The sequence below is a fragment of the Aotus nancymaae genome, unplaced genomic scaffold (assembly GCF_030222135.1).
Source record: "Aotus nancymaae isolate 86718 unplaced genomic scaffold, 86718_ANA_hifiasm-v0.15.2.pri h1tg000057l, whole genome shotgun sequence".
In the NCBI taxonomy this organism is placed as follows: domain Eukaryota; kingdom Metazoa; phylum Chordata; class Mammalia; order Primates; family Aotidae; genus Aotus; species Aotus nancymaae.
Window position 1 is genome coordinate 31,790,731 of NW_026988471.1, and position 23,100 is coordinate 31,813,830.

Here is a 23,100-nt window from a genome sequence, read left to right on the forward strand (position 1 = left end):
GGAGTTTTGGTCCTGGGCAGATAACCCTGTCAGAGCATCAGAGACAAAGGCATCATGTTGGGTATGAGCAAGTCCCTCTCGACCACCCTCTCCCTTCATTTCATGAACAGAGGAAGCAGCGCTCATGTCCAGAGAGACCACCAAGGAGCCCTGGGCACGTGTTTTGACTCAGAAAGTCCTAGAAGAGTAGAGAGAAAGGTCACCAGGTTATTTTAAACTCAAACTTGATACTTGGATGTATTCATGACCTGGAATACAAGAGTTGAGAAATACCTCCCACTCCACTTGTCACAGCTCAAGGCTTCGCCCATGTATCAGTTTGAAGTTTGGGCTCTACATTTTGAGATAGACTGAAGTATCCAAAGAGAGCCTAAGAAGACGGAAAACTATGGTATAAAAAAGAAAGAATGGGCCGGGTACGGTGGCTCACACCTATAATCTCAGCACTTTGGGAGGCTGAGCTGGGCAGATCACAATGTCAAGAGATTGAGACCATCCTGGCCAACATGGTGAAACCCCGTCTCTACTAAAAAAAGTACAAAACTTAGCTGGGCATGGTGGTGCGTGCCTGTAGTTCCAGCTACTCAGGAGGCTAAGGCAGGAGAATCACTTGAACCCTAAGGCAGGAGGTGGAGGTTGCAGTGAGCTGAGATCATACCACTGCACTCCAGCCTGGTGACAGCAAGACTCCCTCTCAAAAAAATAAATAAATAAGAAAGGATGAAGATTAAGCCTATGCATTCAAAGCTCTTGTGATCCATTGGAAAAAATAAAAATAAAACCAATGCAGAATGCTAAATATGGTGTGATTCCTAAGCTTGTGAAGAAAAAGCCACAGGATGATAAAATCTCTGTGTTTAAGTAAAAGGAGACTGGTTATCTGAAGAGTGCTGATCTGTTTTCTATTATCAGTGAATTCAATGATTTTATTGCTACTCTCCCCTGAGTTTCTATCATGGGCAGTGCAGGCATTGAATCAGAGAATCTTCTAAGGGAAGAAGGCTCAGAGAGTTCAGTTCAGGGGAGTGACGCTGAGGGACAGAGTTATCTCCATGGCTCCTGGAAAAAACAAGGGCCTCTCAGGTATCAGTGGTACTTTCTAAGCCTACCCAGTGACAACACGTGGTGGAGAATCAGGGTTCCATTCTAGAGAGGAAGCTTGAAAGACATGTTGGCTAAGAGAAAAACAAGGAAATACATCATCTCCAGGTTACTTAATGGTAGGGTTTGGCTGTGTCCCCACCCTAATCTCATCTCAAATTCCCATGTGTTGTTGGGGGGACCCAGTGGGAGTAATTGAATCATGGGCAAGTCTTTTCCCTGCTGTTCTTGTGATAGTGAATAAGTCTCATGAGATCTGATAGTTTCATAAAGAGGAGTTTCTTTGCACAAGCTTTCTCTCTTTGCCTGCTGCCATTCATGTAAGAAGTGACATGTTTCTCCTTGCCTTCTACTATGATTGTGAGACCTCCCCAGCCATGTGGCACTGAAAGTCCATTAAACCTCTTTCTTTTGTAAATTGCCCAGTCTCAGGTATGTCTTTATCAGCAGCATGAAAACAGACTAATACAGTAAATTGGTACCAGCAGAGTGGGGCATTGCTGAAAAGATACCCAAAGATGTGGAAATGACTTTGGAACTGGGTAACAGGCGGAGTTTGGAACAGTTTGGAGGGCTCAGAAGACAGGAAAATGTGGAAAAGTTTGGAACTCCCTAGAGAATTGCTGAATGGCTTTGACCAAAATGCTGATAATGATATAATGAAATCCAGGCTGAGGTGGTCTCAGAAGGAGAGGAGGAACTTGTTGGGAACTGGAGCAAAGGTGACTCTTGTTGTGTTTTAGCAAAGAGACTGGTGGCATTTTGCTCCTGCCCTAGAGATTTGTGCAACTTTGAACTTGAGAGTATCTGGTGGAAGAAATTTCTAAGCAGCAAAGCATTCAAGAGATGACTTGGGTGCCATTAAAGCCATTCAGTTTTAAAAGGGAATCAGAGCATAAAAGTTGAGAAAATGTGCAGCCTGACAATGCGATAGACAAAAAAAATCCCATTTTCTGAGGAGAAATTCATGCTGGCTGCATAAATTTTCATAAGTAATGAGAAGCCGAATGTTAATCCCCAAGACAATGGGGAAAATGTCTCCAGGGTGTCAGAGGTTTTCACCGCAGCACCTCCCATCAGAGGTCCAGAAGCCTAGGAGGAAAAAGTGGTTTTATGGGCCGGGCCCAGCATCCCTGTACTGTGTGCAGCCTAAGGACTCAGTGCCCTAAGTCCCAGCTGCTCCAGCCATGGCTGAAAGGGGCCAACATAGAGCTCGGCCCATGGCTTCAGAGGCTGTAATCCCCAAACCTGGCAACTTCCATGTGGTGTTGAGCCTGCAGGTGCACAAAAGTCAAGAATTGGGGTTTGGAAACCTCCACCTAGATTTCAGAAGATGTATGGAAATGCCTGGATGCCTGGGCAGAAGTTTGCTGCAGGGGTGGGACCCTCATGGAAAATGTCTGCTTGGGCAGTGTGGAAGGGAAATGTGGGGTCAGAGCCCCACAAAGAGTCCCTACTGGGGCTGTGAGAAGAAGGCTACCATCCTCCAGACCCCAGAATGGTAGATCCACCAACAGCTTGCACTGTTCTCCTGGAAAAGCTGCAGTCACTTGTTGCCAGCCCGTGAAAGCAGCCAGGAGGGAAGTTGTACCCCGCAAAGCCACCAAGGTGGAGCTGCCCAAGACCATGGGAACCCACCTCTTGCATTGGCACGACCTGGATGTGAGACATGGAGTCAAAGGAGATCATTTGGGAGCTGTAAGATTTGACTGCCCTGCTGGATTTTGGACTTGCATGGGGCCTTAGCTCCTTTGTTTTGGCCAATTTCTCCCATTTGGAATGGCTGTATTCACCCAATTCCTGTATCCACACTGTATCTAGGAAGTAACTAACTCAGTTTTGATTTTACAGATTCATAGGAGGAAGGGACTTGCCTTTTCTCAGATGAGACTTTGTGGACTTTTGAGTTAATGCTGAAATGAGTCAAGACTTTGGGGACTGTTGGGAAGGCGTGATTGGTTTTGAAGTGTGAGGACATGAGATTTGGGATGGGCCAGGGGTGGAATGATATGGTTTGTCTGTGTCCTCACCCAAATCTCATCTTGAATTCCCACATGTTGTGGGAGGGACCTGGTGGGAGGTAATTAAATCATGGGGCAAGTATTTACCATGCCGTTCTCATAACAGTGAATAAGTCTCATGACATCTGATGGTTTTAAAAAGAGGAGTTCCCCTACACAACCTCTCTCTCCTCGTCTGCTACTATCCATGTAAGACGTGAGTTGCTTCTCCTTGCCTTCTGCCATGATTGTGAGTCCTCCCCAGTCATATGAACTATAAGTCCATTAAGCCTCTTTCCTTTGTCAATTGCCCAGTCTCAGGTATGTCTTCATCAGCAGTGTGAAAATGGACTAATATGCTTAAATATTGAATATTGAATAAAGGCTATGAAAGAAAGAGTGCGGTTTTCTTGGGGGATCTTAAGAATGATATCCACCTTCCTTGTTTAAGAATCCTCTTGCCTGGGGACAAATGGCTCCACTTATTTTTAGGTGTCTATAGTGTAATGGAGCTCTGAGGACAGAAATCCAACTCTGGCTAGCTTTGGCAAAGGAGGAAATGTTTGAGGGTCACATAACCAATCTCCAAGGGCTGGGGTGTGGTTGATCTGGGGACATCTAGAACCAAGGAGTGGTGTGCCACCAGCACTCTGTCTGACCTCTCCCTTTCTCTACACGTTGGCTTCAGATTTTTGTTCTTATTTTTCACATACTGCCTTTATGTCTCAATCTTCACTATCAAAGAGGAGCTGCCTCTCTTTCCTTAGTTTCATGCCAAAACATTCAAGAGAAGGTCTGCGTTTTAGTCAGAATTCTCTTAGAGGGACAGAACTAATAGGAAATTATATATATATAATATAGGCCATATATTTATATTATAAATATAAATGTATATATAATATAGACACAAAATAGAATATATTATATATTATTATAAATATATATTCTATATTATTTATATATCATATATATATATATAAGAGTTTAAGCAAGCGAATTGAAAGGGAGTTTATTAAGGATTAACTTACACAATCACAAGGTCCCACAATAGGCTGTCTGTTAGCTAAGGAGCAAGGAGAGCCAGTCCAAGTCCCAAAACTGAAGAACTTGGGAGTCCAGTGTTCAAAGGCAGGAAGCATCCAGCATGAGAGAAAGATGTAGGCTGGGAGGCTAGGCCCATCTCTCCTTTTCACATTTTTCTGCCTGCTTCATATTTGATGGAAGCTGATTAGATTGTGCCCCCCAGATTAAGGGTGGATCTGCCTTCCCCAGCCCACTGACTAGGTGCAGGGGAAGTTAATCTCCTTTGGCAACACCCACACAGACACACCCAGGGTTAATATTTTGTATTGGGCAGTGTGCACACTGCCTCAATCCAATCAAGTTGACACTCAGTATTAACCATCACAGGCTGGGTCGAGTGTGCACCTCTGAGGGCAGGTGGCCAGGGCCCTCACTGGAACCATGTGGCTAGAGCAGACAGAGAAGCAGATCCCAGCAAGGACTGAGCAGACACAGTCACAGTGTCCAGCATGGCACTGCACAGGATGCCAAATTCTATGTATGTGTGGGGTGGGTCATGGAGCTGGGGGAGAAAAGAAGAGAAACATCTTGAGAGTAGGGGTAGAGTAGGGTTGGGAGACAGGTCATCCTGTGGCATAAGCAAGTGAATTGAAAGGACATTCAGTTCTGCTCTTGAACAAAGATGTCTCAGGCCATATACATTTCTTGCCAGTTTCCTCTCAACCTTAACTGGTAACTTTTCCTCCTTAAATTCTGCCTGAGCTAGCTGGCAAAGTGAAATAACATTTTCTGTTTATTTGTGCTTGGTATAGCTGGAAAGATTCCTATGAAGTTGTGTTTTTTTTCCCCCTCATCATTTTGTTTGTAAATTTCTACTCAACATAAGTTGTTTCTCAATAGGCTACTTGGGAACTGTACGAGGTACTGGTATTTGTCAGTAGTAGCTACATCTTTCTACTTGGTGGAATCTGCCTTCCAGCTATGAACTCCAGCTGTGAGTGTGATGGAAGCTGATGTGGTTTGACTGTGTCCCCACCCAAATCTCATCTTGAACTGTAGCTCCCATAATTCCATGTGTCTGGGAGGGACCTGGTAGGAGGTAATGGAATCATGGGGGACAGGTCTTTCCCATGCTGTTCTCATGATCATGAATAAGTCTCACAAGATCTGATGCTTTTATAAAAGGCAGCTCCCCTGCACACAGTCTTGCCTGTTGCCATGTAGGCCGTGCCTTTGCTTCTTTTTTGCCTTCCACCATGATGAGGCCTCCCCAGCCATGTGGAACTGAGTCCATTCAACCTCTTTTCTTTATAAGTTACCCAGTCTCGGCTATGTCTTTATTAGCAGTGTGAGAACAGACTAATACAGAAGCATATTCGCAGTTGAAGGTGAACAGAACCCCTTAGCTTTCCCAGAATGGGTCACCAGCCTGACAGGGGTGACAAGGACATGCAGTGGAGATGATCAGGACTTTGGAGCCAGACAGACTAGGGTTTGGATCCAGGCTGTAAAATGGATAAGGACTGTTCTGGAGGATGGGGCACACAACCCAGATCCCCCTTCCTGATCACAGTATGCATTGCCCTAGCTGTTGAGGGTATTGACTGGTGATGGTTTGAAACTGAGGCATTTCCTGGGTGTTGCCGTGGCTGAGGGACCTACTTCACCCAAGATTACACATATGTCCCCAGAGTGCCTGAGCTGATTCAAGGGTTCAAAGGCTCAACAATCTCATCTCAGTTCAGGGCAATTCTGAAGTTATCCCAGCTCTAGAGCTTCTGTGGGATCTGCTGTGGCCTTTGTTGTGACTGCACAGGTGTTCAGCCTCTCTCTCTGCCCCATCCTGCTTTTTTTTTTTTTTTTTTTTAGTGTTGCTTTAGAGAGCTTTCCAAATAAACTTCCTACATGCAAATGTCCATCTCAGGATCTAAAACAGGTAAATCCTACATTTACCCTGTAGGATTTTTTCTACCAGGATTAAAGTCAATGCATGTATTAAGCAAATGCTCATTGCAATGATTTAAAAGCCATGATCTACATAGTTCAGTCTTAGAGTTAAGCCAGAATTAAATAAAATACAGTATATTCAACCAGAGTAATTCCAAAATAACTTGAGTCCTTTAATTATCCTATTAGGAGCAAGACTCTTGCTTGTAAGTTCCAAGAAAGCCAAATAAGACTTGCTTAAGGAAAGCACAGGCATAGCTACTTATACATACGGTTGGTGGGGAAGGTTCATAAACCTACAGTGTCCTGGGGGAGACTTTCATGCACATCTGGATCCAGGGGACATTAGCTATAGCCAGTGGCATCTGGAGGCTCGACTGGAACACCAGCATATCTGGGTCTTTTTCCCTCTCCAGGCAGTGTTGGGGTCTCTTCTTCCCCTTGTGATCTCGTCAGCAGGCTAGCTAGACTTCTGGTATGGCCACTCAGGACTCCTAAAAGTGCACTAGTCACTGTCATGCAATGATATGCAGCTTCCTGTTGTGTGCCATGCCATCTTAATGTTTGTTCACTCTAACACCTTCTGAATTTTGGTTCTCAAGAGAAACAGGACCAATAGAGTGTGTGTGGGGGGGTGGGGGGTGGTAAGGAATTGGCTCACATAATTATGGAAGCTGAAAAGTTCCAAGATGTGCTGTCAGCAAGCTGGAGACCCAGGAGAGACAGTGCCATAGGTCCAGGTTGAGCCCAAAGGCCTGAGATCCAAGAGGGTCAATTACATAAGTTACAATCTGAAAGTCATCAGGCTTGAGACCCAAGAGCCAGTGTTTCAGTTCAAACTCCACCGCGGGAAAACACCAATATCCCAGCTGCAACACTCGGGCAGAAGGAGTTCCCTCTTACTCGGCCTTTTCGTTCTAGTCAGGTCTTCACATCTTCTATTGATTACATCAAATCATGGGCCAGAACAACTATACAGAAAACCAGTGAGGAAATACAAGACTTGAACTACACTGTAATCTGTTAGATTTAACATACATCTATAGAACACTTAGCAGAATATATTGTTCTCAAGTATACATGGAACATTCTTCAGGATAAATCATACACTAGATCATAAAACAGCCCTCAGTAAGTTTAAAAGAACTGAAATCATACAAAGTGTATTCTCCACAGGGCTACACAAGAGTGAGAATACCAGGTGTTCACTGGTCGGGGGAGGGGGATCATTGCTGGGGATCAGCTACCGAAGTCTACCTGGGCAAAATCTACTTACAGACAAAAAGCAAACAGTTTTGGGCATGCAGCTAGCTGCTCCCTGAAACTCCTTTCGTTTTCCACATTCAGGCTTTGGATCTTGGTAACCATAAAAGTCCTTTGGAGGACTAACATGCCAAACTTATATCAGTCACTTACATCTTTGTAAAACCAAAGATCTTCAATGATGTGATAAAGGAAGGATATACATCAAAGCCCTGGGACTCAAGATGGGAATGAAGGAGCTTTACTGAAAGATGGGTGGGACAGGCTGGATGGCAAGATCAGATTCCGAAACCTACCTCACTCACTTTTATGGTTTCCATAGTGCCAGGCCTGCTTAGGTCCTTCATAGGTGGTGACAGCCAAGCGTCTCTCCTCCAGGGCGTCTTTAATAGGAATCTCAGCCTGAGTCCAATGCTGCGCAGCTACAAGAGCACAATTGTGGACAGGTCCCAAAATCGGGAGGGAATGGGTTTGGGGGCATTAGAGCCTTTCTAGAGCCACCAAAATTACAAACTAACTCTGCAGTCTGTTGGTAGCCTTTTAATGGACATCAAGATATGTTTACTAGAACAAAGATTCTGTCCTTTTTCTTTAAGATCATGCCTCTCTTAGGGATTGGAGAACAATCCTAATTTGTAAAGAGGTTTTTGGAAACTCCTTTATAAATATTGATATCATAGTTTGACCTCAGTAACCCAAAGCTAGCAACAATGGCAGAAGAGCCAAAGGGTTCAGCATGACAGGCCAGTCTGATTGTTTTTCTCTTTAATTTCATAAGGCAATGATTCCTCAAGTGTGCTTGGAATGGAAATTATAAACAAGAGTCACTGCTTTCTTCCCATGTGAAGGTCTGTCATTTGAGCTCCGTATTTCAAGTCTTACCTGCACCTAGCCTTTGGCATGAAATGTGTCATTGAATCAACTAATGCTTTTTTTGGAGACAGTTTCACTCTTGTTGCCCAGGCTGGAGTGCAGTGGCTTGATCTCAGCTCACTGCAACCCCCGTCTCCTGGGTTCAAGCAATTCTCCTGCTTCAGCCTCCCAAGTAGTTGGGATTACAGGTGCCTGCCACCACAACCAGCTAATTTTTTTGTATTTTTAGTAGATCAGGGGTTTTGCCATGTTGGGCAGGCTGGTCTCGAACTCCTGACCTCAGATGATCTTTCCGCCTTGGCCTCCCAAGGTGCTGGGATTACCAGTGTGAGCCACCGCGCCGGCCAATTAATGCTTTTAAATGGCTTGCTTTACTCCATTTTTTTGCAAACATTCAGTTACCTCATTCTATTAGCAAAGGCTGTTGATGAGTCTAAGAAAAACTGAAGGCATTCATCTCTGGCAAAGATTCGTAATTTGTGATGTTGGTGGTTACTACACCCAAGGTTTCCAACTTAATTGGAAACAGTGGGAAGTAATTTAGTTGTGACTGTTTCTCTAGCTATTAATTTAGCTGATTTTCATTCCATCAAGGCTCTAAGGGAAACAATTCCAAACTAATTAGCCAGAACTTCCACTTGATAGTACAGTCGTTGGTTACAGGTAGGACATGGGTGTTTCACTTGTCCAGGCTTCTTAAGGTAAACTCTTGCAAGGGTGCCCGGCCCCAGCTCTGGATACATTTGGCATCTAAAGACAGAGCTTTGAAACTGCTGGTGTTTATAATTAAAGCCAGAGTCTGTTCGGTGACCAAACACTAAAACTGCTTGAGTTTTGTTTTTCTAGTTGAATTTCCAATGACAAAATATCACAGGCGTTTTGTTTATTGGCTCTTCCCAGGAGAACTGCTGCTAAGATAATATCTAAAGCTTTACAACAGTGTTTAAAAAGAGAAGTTAGCACTGTAAGAATCTTCTTTAAAAAAGATAAAGCAAATACTTTCCACTTCGTTATTTTATGAAGACTTCAGTGATTTTGAAAATCTGATATTTTTGTCTGCTAACTCTTGTGAACTAGCTGTGGTTTTTCTAAGCTTTCCACAGGACTGTTCAAGCTGATGAGGCACCCCCATGTTCTGAAATCTGTACAAGGCAGCGAATGGTCCTGCTTACTTAGTCGTTTTCCAAGGCCAGGAATGGGGCTCAGCCCAGTTCTGCAGGAACAGACGTGAGCACCAATGATTCCTGCTTCAGGTAGTTCTCAGGTCTCTTTCCTTCTTGCACAGGTAACTCTATGCTACACAGCCCCAAAGCAAAAGTTTCCTCAAAGGGATCGTGGTAAAAAAAGACTGTCTTTTTAAAAATTATTTTTATTTTTTAAGACAGCGTCTTGCTGACTCCCAGGCTGGAGTGCAATGGTGCGATCTTGGCTCACTGCAATCTCCACCTCCTGGGTTCAAGCGATTCTCCTGCCTCAGCCTCCCGAGTAGGTGGGATTACAGACATCCACTATTACACCCGGCTAATTTTTGTATTTTTAGTGAGACAGGGTTTCGCCATGTTGACCAGGCTGGTCTCAAACTCCTGACCTCAAGTGATCCGCCCACCTCAGCCTCCCAAAGTGTTAGGATTACAGCCACTGAGCCTGGCCGAAGACTATCAATTTTAAGCTGCAAATTAGGTTTGGGAAATTTGGCCAAATAAGAGCACTCTGATTGCATTTCTCCCACCTGCACCATCCACCACTCCCCTGCAGCTGAGTCCAGCAGGTCCTCCTCCTTCCCCGCCAAGGACACACTCCACTGCTTCTAAATTGTCTGAGTTTTCAGTGGCAGCTTAGATGTTGGCCAGGCTTTCATCAGTCTGGGAAGCAGAGTCTTCAGTCAGCACGTTCGCCACTGAGGCCTGATGGGGATGTGTGTGACTACACAGCAGCAAAAGGGATTCCACTGGCCACGTGGGGAAACCACCTCATTACTGCACAGTCACCTCCTCACGTGGTCTCCTTGGGCCAGCAACCTCTCTTCTTAATTCCTGCTTTCATCCTGCCATTCGTCTTAAACTACCTCCTTGTCTCATCTCAAAATTCAGTGTTTAGCTTACATGCAGTGAAGACCTAAGGGCTAACACGTCACAGCACTGAGGGAAATAACTTGTTCTCATTCGCTCATTATTCAGCAACCATTTATGAATGTCTGTTCAGCCATTAGATAGTCTAGATTTTCCAAGATAGCTTTGTTTAATGAAATGTTGAGGCTGGGTGGGGTGGCTCATGCCTGTAATCCTAACGCTTTGGGAGGCCGAGGCAGGTGAATTGCCTGAGCTCAGGAGTTGCAGACCAGCCTGGGCAACACGGTGAAACCCCATCTCTACTAAAATACAAAAAATTAGCCAGGCGTGGCGGTGCACACCTGTTAATCCCAGCTACTCAGGAGGCTGAGGCAGGAGAATCGCTTGAACCCAGGCGGCGGAGGTTGCAGTGGGCTGAGATAGCGCCACCGTACTGCAGCCTGGGTGACAGAGTGAGACTCCATCTCCAATAAAATAAAATAATTTTGATATTTTACATGAAAGCAATTTATTAACTATATAGTAAATATGATCTTAACACTTGAGGTGTAGCATCATGATTCAGAGAAAATCCTTATGACAACTGAATGACAGAATTCATAAACAGAGCCAAACTGAGTCTTAAGACAAGAAATGCCCTTTTGAAAATGTACTGTTACACCTTTCCTAGGAGGGAAGCGTTCCTGGTGAATAAAAACACCGTTCCAGTCCGTGATATGGAACAGGACTTGGCAAAGCATTTTCACAGGTAGCTTGTTTCTAGTTTTGAAAGCTGCCCCTTGTTTGGAAACAGCCACTTCGTGCAGAAAGAACACACATGTGACTATGTTTATATCTCTGAAAAGAGAGGCAGAATTAAGGTAGTCTGTAATATCTGACTGTTTACAGGAAGAATAACTCTTTTATAAATACTCAGATTGGCCTAGCGCAGTGGCTCATACCTGTAATCCCAGGACTTTGGGAGGCCAAGGCAGGCGGATCACAAGGTCAGGAGTTCGAGATCAGCTTGACCAACACGGTGAAACCCTGTCTCTACTAAAAATACAAGAATTAGCCAGGCGTGGTGGCATGCGCCTGTAGTCCCAGCTACTCAGGAGACTGAGTCAGGAGAATCTCTTGAACCCAAGAGGCGGAGATTGCAGTGAATTGAGATCGCACTACTGCACTCCAGCCTGGGTGACAGAGCGAGACTCCATCTCAAAACAAAACAAAAGAAAAACGAATTAGGAAAACAAGGGGGAGAGGTTCGATGATGAGCTCTAAGTTTGGGATTTGACTTGCTGTATGTGAGTATCTCGGTTACAAGCAAAGATGAACAAGCGATGATTCTTGCTTTAAATGTGTTCACCGTAGCAGAGACAGGAGGTGTATATACCAATAGTTTTAACAGGAGATGGAAAGGGACGCGTGTCACAAGGAGGAGACACGGGGCACCGCAGAGAAGGACCTTACCGTCTGCCGGAAAGGCCACTTAGAGGAAGCATTTTAGCCAGTGTTGAAGGACTCGATCACTTTGCAACAGCAGCGGTGTGTGGTCGGGTGTTGAAGGCAGGCAAAATGTGTGGGCAAACATCTGCCAAGAAGGGTAGTGCAGTCCAGGTCATGGGAGAGCAGTACGGTGAGATGAAGAGGAAGTGACAAATTGATCAATACATCTCAGGCTAGCGAGCCTGGACATCGTTTAGCAAGCAGTGGGGGGAGGGTAAACCTGTAAGTTATTAAGGTTGGGAGTCGGGGGCAGGGCACGATGGGAGAAGCTAATACCAAGGTCTTGAGTAGAATCGGGGGAGACGGGAGATACAGGGAGGACAAGAGGAATGCAGGGGCCTGGGAAGGCAAATGGGACCTTCCACAGTGTACAGGAAATGGTCAGGCCCCCGTGCACAAGGAAGAGGACTGTTGATGGAAGTCTGTGGCCACAGAGGCTTCTGGCATCTCACAAAGTGTTTCGTGTCAGTCTGGCCAGAAACAAGGGATGCTAGGTGAGTGAGAGCAGTGCCTCTCAAACGTTAACGTATGCACAAACTACTTGGGGATTTTGTAAAAATGTGGATTCTGCATCTGTAGGTCTAGGTGGGGCCTGAGAGAGTGTACACACTTCAATAAGCTCCCAGGTGAAGCTCATGCTGCCGGTCCAGTGACCACCCTTTGAGCAGCAAGGAGCTAGAGCTACTCACGTTTGCTAATGTTAGGCAGTGATTTATGACAGCTGGAAGATCTCTGAGAAAGTGACCCAGTTGCATCTAAGTGTTATTATTTCTTTAAATCTCACTCTAAATGTGGCAGAAAGCTGGCACATGATTAATTGCATTTGTTTCTTAGATGTTAATTTGACCCATGGAAACGGTGGTCCTCTCCCCAGGAGTGTGTGTGTGAACAGCCTTTCTAAGTGTAGAAGTTGTAAGCAACCCCTGAGGACAATCTGCTTCCCTGTGTATGAGGGAGGGGGAGGATGCCCCAAAGGGGAAAGAGACCCCTCCATTGTCCCAGAAGCCTCCCTTCCGTATAGGAGCAGCTTCGGGACCCGGCAGAAGTCAAGGAAGAATACTTGTCCAGAAGCGATAGATCCTCTAGCCCATCCTGACCCAGTGTCTGGAGTCAGTTTGCAGCCTGGAACAGTTTGCAGCCTGGAAGAGGCTGGGGATTACCTCGAGGTAATAGTCTATGGTGGGAGGCTGGTGACCAAAATGGTAGCAGGAAAGCAGGATGCAGCATTTGGGGCGGGCACTCGCAGGCTGATGGCCCCCTGCCTCTAGAACTAATCTTCGCAGCTCCAAAAAGTCTCGCTGGCTTGTTCCCTGTTACTCTATGGGGCCCTTTATTTCTGGGAGACCAGCTGCAGCTTCACATCAGCGGTCCTGGAGCAGAGGCCCCTGGTCTTTGTGTGAGGCAGGAGGGCTGGCTTTGAGCGTCTCCTCTTGAGCTGGATAAGGGGTGTGCATGCCCGTGAGTATATTTTGAGTCATCTACTTATAGGATAACCATTTATCCCTCTTCATCATCTTAAGCCATGTTTCTCTTAATCTACTTGGACCATTTTGGAGTCATCCTGTTTTCCCCTCCTGGGATAGCCATGCCAGGTTGCTTATTTGCATAATTTGGCCCTGGTCCCTTCTAACCTCACCTCTGAAGACAGATTTCCAGCTGGACCCAGTAAGCCTGGAGGACCGGGCACTGCCACGGACAGTGAGGCTCAAGGCTCCCGTGCAGAACCCATGCCCACAAAATCATCAGTGGTTCTAATCATTAGAGGTGTGGTGTAATATGTGGGGGTTCTGGACATGAACAGCAAGGGTTCAAATCCTGGCTCTGCCAAATAGTTACCTGGCCTGCTTCTCAAGGACCTGCACTTTGGGGCCAGCCTAACCGGGATCTCTATTCTAAATCCTTGCCTTCTCCTTGTGAGACCTTGGGCAGGTCACATGATCACTCTTGAGTGTTGGTTTCCTCGGCCATAAAGCAGAGATAATGACACTCTCTCCCTCATAGGGTTGTGGTAAGAGTTGAGTTACGGAATGGGTGTGAAGCATCTCACACTGTGTGTGGCTCAGGGGAAGCACCCAATAAATAGTAGCTATTACCGTGAAATGATACTTAGTTAATAGGTAAAGAGTTGTGGGTTTTATTAGAAACAAAGTAGGTACATCTGCTTCTTAGTCCCCCGTCCCTCTGGGAAGCCAGATCACAAGCCATAAATGCTTAGCATGGCGTCCACCTGGTGGCCGCATCCCCAAATCTCTCATCAAAAACCTGGAGGAAATGAAAAGGCTTGTAATTTATAAACCAAGGCTTCTCATGGGGGCCAGGGGAGGAGAGCAGAGGGCAAGCACAGGCTCTGGGGCCTCGGCGGGGGCCTCGCAGGCAGCTCGAAAACAAAGCGGCACTTTGTCCTGGGGCCTGGCTTTGCTTTTTGTCATAATATTTAATTTTGAAATTTCAAGTAACATTAAAGTGTGAGGTATTTACAGCTGCTAAAGAAGGGAACATAGGTTAAAAAGGATGAGAAATCATCTATAACCTACAAAGCACAGCAAAGCCCCAGGAATGCGACAGGTACAGGGAGGCTTCGGGCTCAGCACCTTCTGCCTGCTCTGCCCTGCGCCCACCTATCCCCGGCGTGGCAGGGGGTGGTGGAGCCCACACTGCCCAGCAAGCTGCCTAATTGGAAAAAGCTGGCACTTTTGTGTTCTGGCCATTTCGTTTTCGTTTATAGTGCAAATGAGTGAGACTTGAACAAATGTTCTTTAAAAACTGATGCCTGTTTATCCTTGGGTTTTCATTATCCTTCCACTTATCCCTTAGAATGTGGGGCATACATCCTTTATTCATCCTGAGAAGCCCATTTGCCAGCCTGGCTAAATACAACTCCTTCACGAATCTTTTATTCACACTTCTAATTCTTTTTACACTACAGGCTTAATAAAATTGTAAAAGTTAACAAAAGTGAAAAAATAAACTTGTGCAGAGAGCGCACAAAAAATATACTTGCAGGAGAGTGCACAGGTATATGGCTTTTTGAATTGTTGCAACGTGAATTTGACCAATCACAAAGCAGAGCGTTACCACTGTCATCCCCAGAGGGTGAGCACAGTCCTGGCGTGGAACAACACTGAATCGTTTTGCTTGGTTTTGAGCTTTATGTAAATGGAATCCCACAGGAGGTACTATGTTATAAGGATGTACGATGTTAGGGACACACATCATCCATGTTGCTGGGTGTTGCTCTAGATCCTTCATTCTTGTTGGGGTATAGTGTCCATGGTGTGGTCCTTCATGGCTGGGGATGTCCCCAGTAGAGGTGGGCGTGTGTCTCCTGACAGGATTGGTCCCGGGGATTGCCATATGACCTCGGTCAGCCCATTGGGATTTCCCAAATTGGAAGGGAAATTGGATAGGTATCTCTCTTCCTTAGGAGAAGGGGTATATCACAGCAGATTGGAGTCAGGCCGTCTGTGTCCCATCCTGGCTGTGTCACTGACTTAGGTGTGGAATGTGGTATGAGTTATTACACCTCTCTGCTTCCTGTGTTAATTTCCTCTTCTGTAAAAGGAGGTAACAACACCATCTACTCCATAGGGTGATTTCAAAGATTAAATGAGTGCGTAGAATTGCGCCAGGTACAAATTAAGTGCTGATAAGTGGGTTTTTATTCCTGGATGGTGAACTGTGAAGGCGCGAGGTTTGGCTGTGGTGGCCACTGAGCTGCTTGCCGTAAGAACGTTGATTTCCTGAGGTTCCCCATGCACACTGTGTCTGTTGTGCCTCTAAGCCTTCGCACATGCTGTTCCCTCTGCCCAGCTTATCAGCATCCCTTTTATTCCCACAGAAAATCTCCATCCCTCTTTCCTGTCTCAGTTCAAAGGGATAGACCAGTCCTGTGGGCATCCTTCCCACATTCTCCCAAGCAAATGCCGTCCCCATCCCTGCTTTCGTGATTGTGCCACAGCAGTTTTCAAAGTATGGTCCACAGGCTCCTTTTAAAATAAAATTTTAAATAAAAATTTAGAAGTTAAAAGTAACATGTATACTGTTGAAAAGTACACAAGTGTATTGCTTTTTGAATTGTTACAAAGTGAATTCGACCAATCATGAAGCAGAACATTATCACTACCACCCCCGGCAGAGTGAGGACAACCCTAAGAGGTGATTTGCTTTGTTCACTGTATTGACATTTGCACTGATGATGCAAAAGCATTGCTGAATGAATGTAACTGCATTCGCGTAAATCAAGTGACACCTGGCAGGATGTGGTGGCTCACGCCTGTAATCCCAGCACTTTGGGAGGCCAAGGCAGGGTGGATCACCTGAGGTCAGGACTTCAAGACCAGTCTGACCAACATGGTAAAACCTCATCTCTATTAAAAATACAAAAATTAGCCAGGCATGGTGGCAGACATCCATAATCCCAGCTACTTAGGAGGCTGAGGCAGGAGAATTGCTTGAACCCGGGAGGCAGAGGTTACAGTGAACTGAGATTGCACCAGTGCACTCCAGCCTGGATGACAGCGTGAGATTCCATCTCAAAAAAAAAAAAAAAAAAAAAATCAAGTGGCACCAAACTGTACTACTAGTCATTGGATTCTTCATCATCATGTACTCATTGTAAAGAAAGGAAAAAGAAAAGCCAGTTTCATTTAAGAATGTCTTTGATGAGGCAGTAAAAACGGTTAAATTTTGACCCTTGAGTACATGTCCATGTATTTTTGAATATTCTGTGTAATGAAATAGGAAGTATGCATGAAGCACTTCTGTGTACTGAAGTGGGACGCCTGCCTCAGGTAAAAACACCTGTGTGGGTAACTTACAAGCAGAATTAGCTGCCTTTTCTATGGGACACCATTTTTACTTGGAGGAAGAAGTGACAGACTATAGTTATTCAGACTTGGATATCTGGCCGAGATTTTCTCAAAAATGAATAAAGAGAGCCTGTCACACCAAGAAAAATAATTGTCAATACTTGGTGCCAAAGCTAAAAGTTGAACTTTCAAGTATAAATTAAAATTTTGGAAAACACATAAATGCTACCATGAGTTTAAAAGTGTCCCGGTACTTACAGACTTTTCTGGTGAGACACGTGGAGATATTCATGAATGGGACTGAGCCAGACTCTTACGCTGCACTCTTTAAAATAATTAATGAGACAAATAATAATGGTATATATTTATGGGATACGATGTGGTTTTGATATGTACATTTCTACATGGTAGAAAGATTAACCTAATTAACAGCCATCACCTCACCTACTTATTCTTTTGTGGTGAGAATGTTTAAAATCTACTCCTTTAGCCATTTTGAAATATACACTGTATTAGGGATTATGGTCACCAGGCTGCGCAAGATGAGAACTAACTTATTCTTCCCATCTAACTGAAACTTTGTATCCTTTCACTAACATCTCCCCTTTCCTCAACCCTGCCCCGCCTCAGGTAACCACCATTCTACTTTCTGTTTCGAATAGCTCGTTTAGACTCCACGGATAAGTGAGATGATTCGGTATTTATCTTTTTGTGTCTGGCTCATTTTGCATACTATAGTGGTCTCCAGTTTATCTATGTTATCATGAACGACAGAATTTCATCCTTTTTAAGGTGTATGGTATTCCATTGTGTGTATATGTCAGTTTTCTTCATCCATTTATCTGTTGATAGACAGGTTGTTTTCATATCTTTGCTATTGTGAATGATGCTGAAATGAACATGAGGGTGTATATATGTCTTTTGACATACTGCTTTCAGTTCCTTTGGGTATGTACCCAGAGTGAGATTGCTGGATCATTTAGTAGTTCTACTTTTAGTTTTTTAAGGAAATTCCATACTGTTCTCTAAAATGGCTACACCAGCTGGTAGCTCATGCCTGTAACCCCAGCTAGTTGGGAGGCTGAGGGGAGAGGATTGCTTGAGGCCAGGAATTCAAATCTAGCCTGGGCAACATAGTGAGACCCCCATCTCTATAAACAGATGGATAGATGGATAGATAACCAAAATGGCCATCCTGATTTATATTCTTACCAACAGTATCCCAGGGTTCCCTTTTCTCTATAACCTGGCCAACACTTACTTTTTTCTTTTTGTTAATAACCATTTAAACAGGTGTAAGATAAAATTGTGATTTTAATTTGCATTTCCCTGATGATTAGACACGTTGAACATTTTTGTTATTGTTGCTTATCTGTTGGCCATTTGTATATCTTCTTTTGAGAAATGTCAATTCTGATTCTTTGCCCATTTTTTAAGTTGATTTTTAAATGTTCTTACTATTGATTTGAGTTCCTTATATATTTTTGGGTGGTTTGTTCCATTTTTCTAAGAGCCATGTACTCACTGTATCACCCAGGCTGGAGTGCAGTGATGCGATCATAGCTCACTGCAGCCTTGACCTCCTGGGCTCAAGCAATCGTCTTGTCTCAGCCTCCCTAATAGCTGGGACCACAGGTATTTACCACCACAGGCAGCTGAGTTTTAAAAATTTTTTTTTGTATAGACAGAGTCTTGCTGTGTTACTCAGGCTGGTCTTGCACTCTTGGCCTCAAGTAATCCTCCTCCTCAGCCTCCCAAAGTGCTGGGATTACAGGTGTGAGCCACTGTTACTGCACCTAACCCCTGAGTTCCTTTTTGGATATTAGCCTCTTATCAGATGTATGGTTTGCAAATATTTTCTCCAAATCCATAGATTGCCTCTTCAGTCTTAACTGTTTCCTTCACCGTGCAGAGGACTTTTTAGCTTGATGCAATCCTATTTGTCTGTTTTTGCTTTTGTTGCCTGTGCTTCTGTTGTCATATCTAAAAAATCGTTACCCAGTTTTGTCCCACTCTTTGTACATACCTTCCCCTCTCCAGGTTGTGGCAGTCCTCCTCCTGATACCACTGCCATCCCATCCACCATCTTCCTCGCCTCCAATTACTGTTCTACACTTCACCCCTCAGACATAGTGTGCCGCTATGATTGACAGATGAATTTACCTGGAGAGGAGCTAGGCTGACTTCCAGGATAGCAGCCCCTGGACCGTAGCCTTCGGGAGATGACACTTGCTCTTTGGTCAGCCCCTTTGCTTGGGGGTTCAGGAGGGATTTTAATTCCAACAATGGGAGGTGAAAGCCAGCCCAGTGGGGAAAGGCTAGTGCCCTGGAGGCTGACGGGAGAAAACGGGGCAACAGGCCCTTGTATTCACACCCTGCTTCTGCTTAGAAGTCCATGTTGGGAAGCAGCTGTGAAAGGAGGAGGCGTAACTGATGCATTCTCTTCCACTTTTTAAGGAGATGGCAGGGTTATTGTCCAGCATGTCTTTATCTGAAACTGCAAGTAGGAAGGAAACTTCAGGATCACCAAAGTCTCACATCTTTAGTCTAGAGGGAAAAAGACTCTCTTAACCTTCAGTAATCATAGAAAAGCATTGATATTAAGTACTTAATGATAGCTAACTAATATTGCTTGCTGGCAATTATTGGGAAGTTCATTTTAAATTCCCTTTTGAAGATTATTTTTCTTAAGACATCAGGATCTCTTATGTATTATTCCTTTTTTGTTTTAAACTTTTTAACACATTATTTTGAAATATAAATTCACACTCAAAAGAAGGTGCAAAAATCGTACAATGAGTAATTTCCTTTATATCTGTCACCCAATTTCCCCAGTGATAATGTCTTACATGATCATAGTACATTATCCAAACCAGGAAACTGACATTAGTACAATACTATTACCACAAAAAATTCCCTTCTGCTACCCCTTCATAGTTGTGCTCCTTTAGTCTTTATTTATTTATTTTTTTTGAGACAGAGTCTCGCTCTGTCACCCAGGGTGGAGTGCAATGGCATGATTTCAGCTCACTGCATGCTCTCAGCTCACCGGCATGATTCCAGCTACTTGGGAGGCTGAGGCCAATTCTCCTGCCTCAGCCTCCCGAGTAGCTGGAATTACAGGCACACATCACCACGCCTGGTTAATTTTTGTATTTTTAGTAGAGACGAGGTTTCACCATGTTGGCCAGGTTGGTCTGGAACTCCTGGCCTCAGGTGATCTACCTGCCTGTCGCCCAAAGTACTGGGATTACAGGTGTGAGCCACTGCGCTCCGCCCATTAGTCTTTAAATATTGTTTTTACTTATTTTAGGAATTAAAGTTAGGAAAATAAAGTTTATGAAAATTTAGGAAATAAAGTTTATAAAGTTTAGAAATAAAGTTTAGGAAAGTTATACTTTATATGAAGTATATATGATTAGAATCAATGGAGCCTAGCGTAGTGCATGTAGCAACTTGTGTGGAATTTAAGGCTGAAGAACTAGAAAAGCCTTCTGCAAATGTTGCCGGGACACCTCACGGGCTGTGTGATTTTAGGTTTTAAACTTTTTATGATCAGGCAAGGAACGCAACCTCTCTGAGCTTCAGTTTTATCACCTGTAAAGCACAGTTAATGAACCCACTTTGTAGAGATGCTGCACAGGTTAGATATGAAGCATATGAAGTACCTGGGATGTCCCAGGCTTTCTGTTCATGTTCAATGTCTTAAGCCAGTTTGCCCAGGGAGCAGACTCTGAGATAAAGAGCTGCATTCAAGTGGTTTGTTTGGAGAGTGCTTACAGGATCGACACCTGTAAGCTGGGAGGGACACAGGACTGGGCAGAGGGCGAAGTTGAACTATGAGGCAGTTGCCACACAAGGCCTCTGAAGATGCTCCAGGGAGCTGGGATGGCCCTCCAAAATTGTGCAGGCCTTTATCCCCCGGCACCACCCAGCTGTTGTATCGTGTGTTGCTCCTGGGGAGGGATGAAACCTTGAGCAGGTTGGCTCCCTTCAGCTGAGTGCAAGACCTGAAGACAGAGGGCTATGAGCCTTCAGCATCTAATGCTCCCAGCAGCTGAAGGCTGGATGCCTTAGTACTGAACAGGAACTTAGGAGCGAGTCACAGCAACTACTCACTCATTATTACCATGGTGGCTTTGAGGAAGGGGGACATCAAATGGGGAGACAATGGATCATAGATTTTTCATCCTCCCACCCCATGTCAGCCACATTAAACCCAGGCAGCTGTGAATGGCTTGATAACTCCACAAAAAGCTGTTTCTTTTTCTGTTTTAGGGCATTAGAAGGGATCTGTTTACATCTTTAGGAAGAGCTATTTTGGAGAAGGGAGGAAAAAAGCGATGGGTCTCACTCTTCTTTATAGCTGCTGAGAATTTCCTAAATTTCTCTTTGCCAGCTCTATAAAAGAACCCCATCATGTGCAATCCTGTCCTATATAAGGATTGCCTTGAAGTGAGGTTTAGAGTCAGACTTTTAATGACTTTTCAAGAAATCCCTACTTAGACTGCCAAGGACGAGTTGGTATCAGAAATATGCAGTAATTATGTTTATTTAGTAATAGTTGGACATCTACCAGAAGGCTCCGGGCTAAGGCCACTGGGGGATACCAAAGAAGAGAGGCTGATCCTCCAACCAGAAGGTTCCATTTTGTGCCTTCACTCAATACATGGCCACTCTGTGGAATTGCTAAGAACCCTAAAGTCTCCACCAAAAGGCTCCTAGACCTGATAAATAACTTCAGTAATGTTTCAGGATACAAAATCAACGTACAAAAATCAGCAGCACTTCTATACACAAATAACGTTCAAGCTGAGAGCCAAATCAAGAACATAACTGCACAAAAAAGGATAAAATACCTAGGAATACATCTAGAGTAAATGAGGGAATTTTGAAAGCACCAAACTAAGTATCATAATATGGTTTTGAGTACATAGTAGATGTATTGTACCTATGGACTGATTATGATACTTATGGTTCATATTTAGATTTGATTTTGTGTAATTTATAGACATCATGATATCACGATCCCTTTTATAAGGGAAAGAGCATACGTGCTAGGGTAAAGCTCATCTCTTCTGTGCAACATCATGAGTTTTGGAATGGAATAAGTTTTCATGAGTTTTCCTGATTTGTTAGTCTCTCTGGAGCAAATTCCTTTAGCCAGCTATCCAAGCAACTATGTGCCTTTATTTGTTTATAAAATACAGCCCACAGCATATACTCATGGTGAGATGATAGCATCCAAGAATTTTTAGCCGGCCACAGTGGCTCACGCCTGTAATCCCAGGACTTTGGGAGGCTGCAACGGAAGGAGCATTTGACCAAGAATTTGAAACCAGCCTGGGCAACATAATGAGACCTCATCTCTACAAAAAATTAAAAACTTAGCTGGGCATCGGGGCATACACCTATAGTCCCAGGTACTTGAGAGGCTGAGGCAGGAGGATCACTTGAGTCCAGGAGTTTGAGGCTGTAGTCAGCTATGATCATACCACTGCACGCTAGCAGAGGTGACAGAGCAAGACACTCTCTCGGGGGGAGGGGGGTGGAGCCCGTGGATTTTTCTTCCAGAAGGCCTGATAAACACTTTTTGTCTTTAACATTCATGCTGGGTATTATAGGGTAGATGTCTTCATTAGCACATAGTGTCGCATCTGTGACAAAGACATAAGATCTCACTCTGCAGGTCACTGTCCACCTCTCTCCCTCTGTCTGCATTTCTCTCTGTTTCTCAGCCAGAGGAGAGCCCCTGCAAGATGCAGGAAGGTCACATTGTCCTGGGGAGACTTAAGTGGCACATGTCACCACTTGCCTCCTAACTCAAGGAAAAGTCTGGGGAGCAAGAGCAAGATCTATTGTCCCTTTGTAACCCTACAGGGACTTGTACAGATAGAATTGGTGACTAACAACTATTGGAGACTGAACAGACTTTTCTGTGACTCCTTGTTAGCAGTGCTGGAATGTGAAGATAGCTCATCAGCCGTGGCGAGTACCACAAATTAGTCATGTTTAGAGGCAGCAGGTTTTCGATGGTTATATCAGAGATCTGGGCTCACTCCTGTAAATATCACTGGGCAGTTTTCCTTTTTAAATCATAACCTATGGTGAACTTATCTAATGGATCAGTTAAAATGCCCTGAGAGTCACACAAGGCCGGGTTCAGAGGCTTTTGAAGCCACATGACCTTAGAAGAGTGACCAAACCACCTAAAGGTACAGTTTCCTCGTCAGTTGAGTTGGCTGACACTAACGTTACTGCCCTCATGGGATTGTTTTATGAGTCAGCTGAGCTGATACCTGCAAAGTGTTGGGCTCACAACAAATGCTTAATAAATGGTGGCTATTATTATCATTGTTAGGGCAAACATATGTTATCCAAATCAAGATACTTTGACAGGTAAGGAGGGCATAAAAGTTAGAATGTTAAGTTTTCTAAAAGGTTTGCTTCTTGACCAATAAATTGGTTTATATTAATGGACCTATAAAATGATTCTATTCAAAAACTATTTTCAAAGATAAAATACTT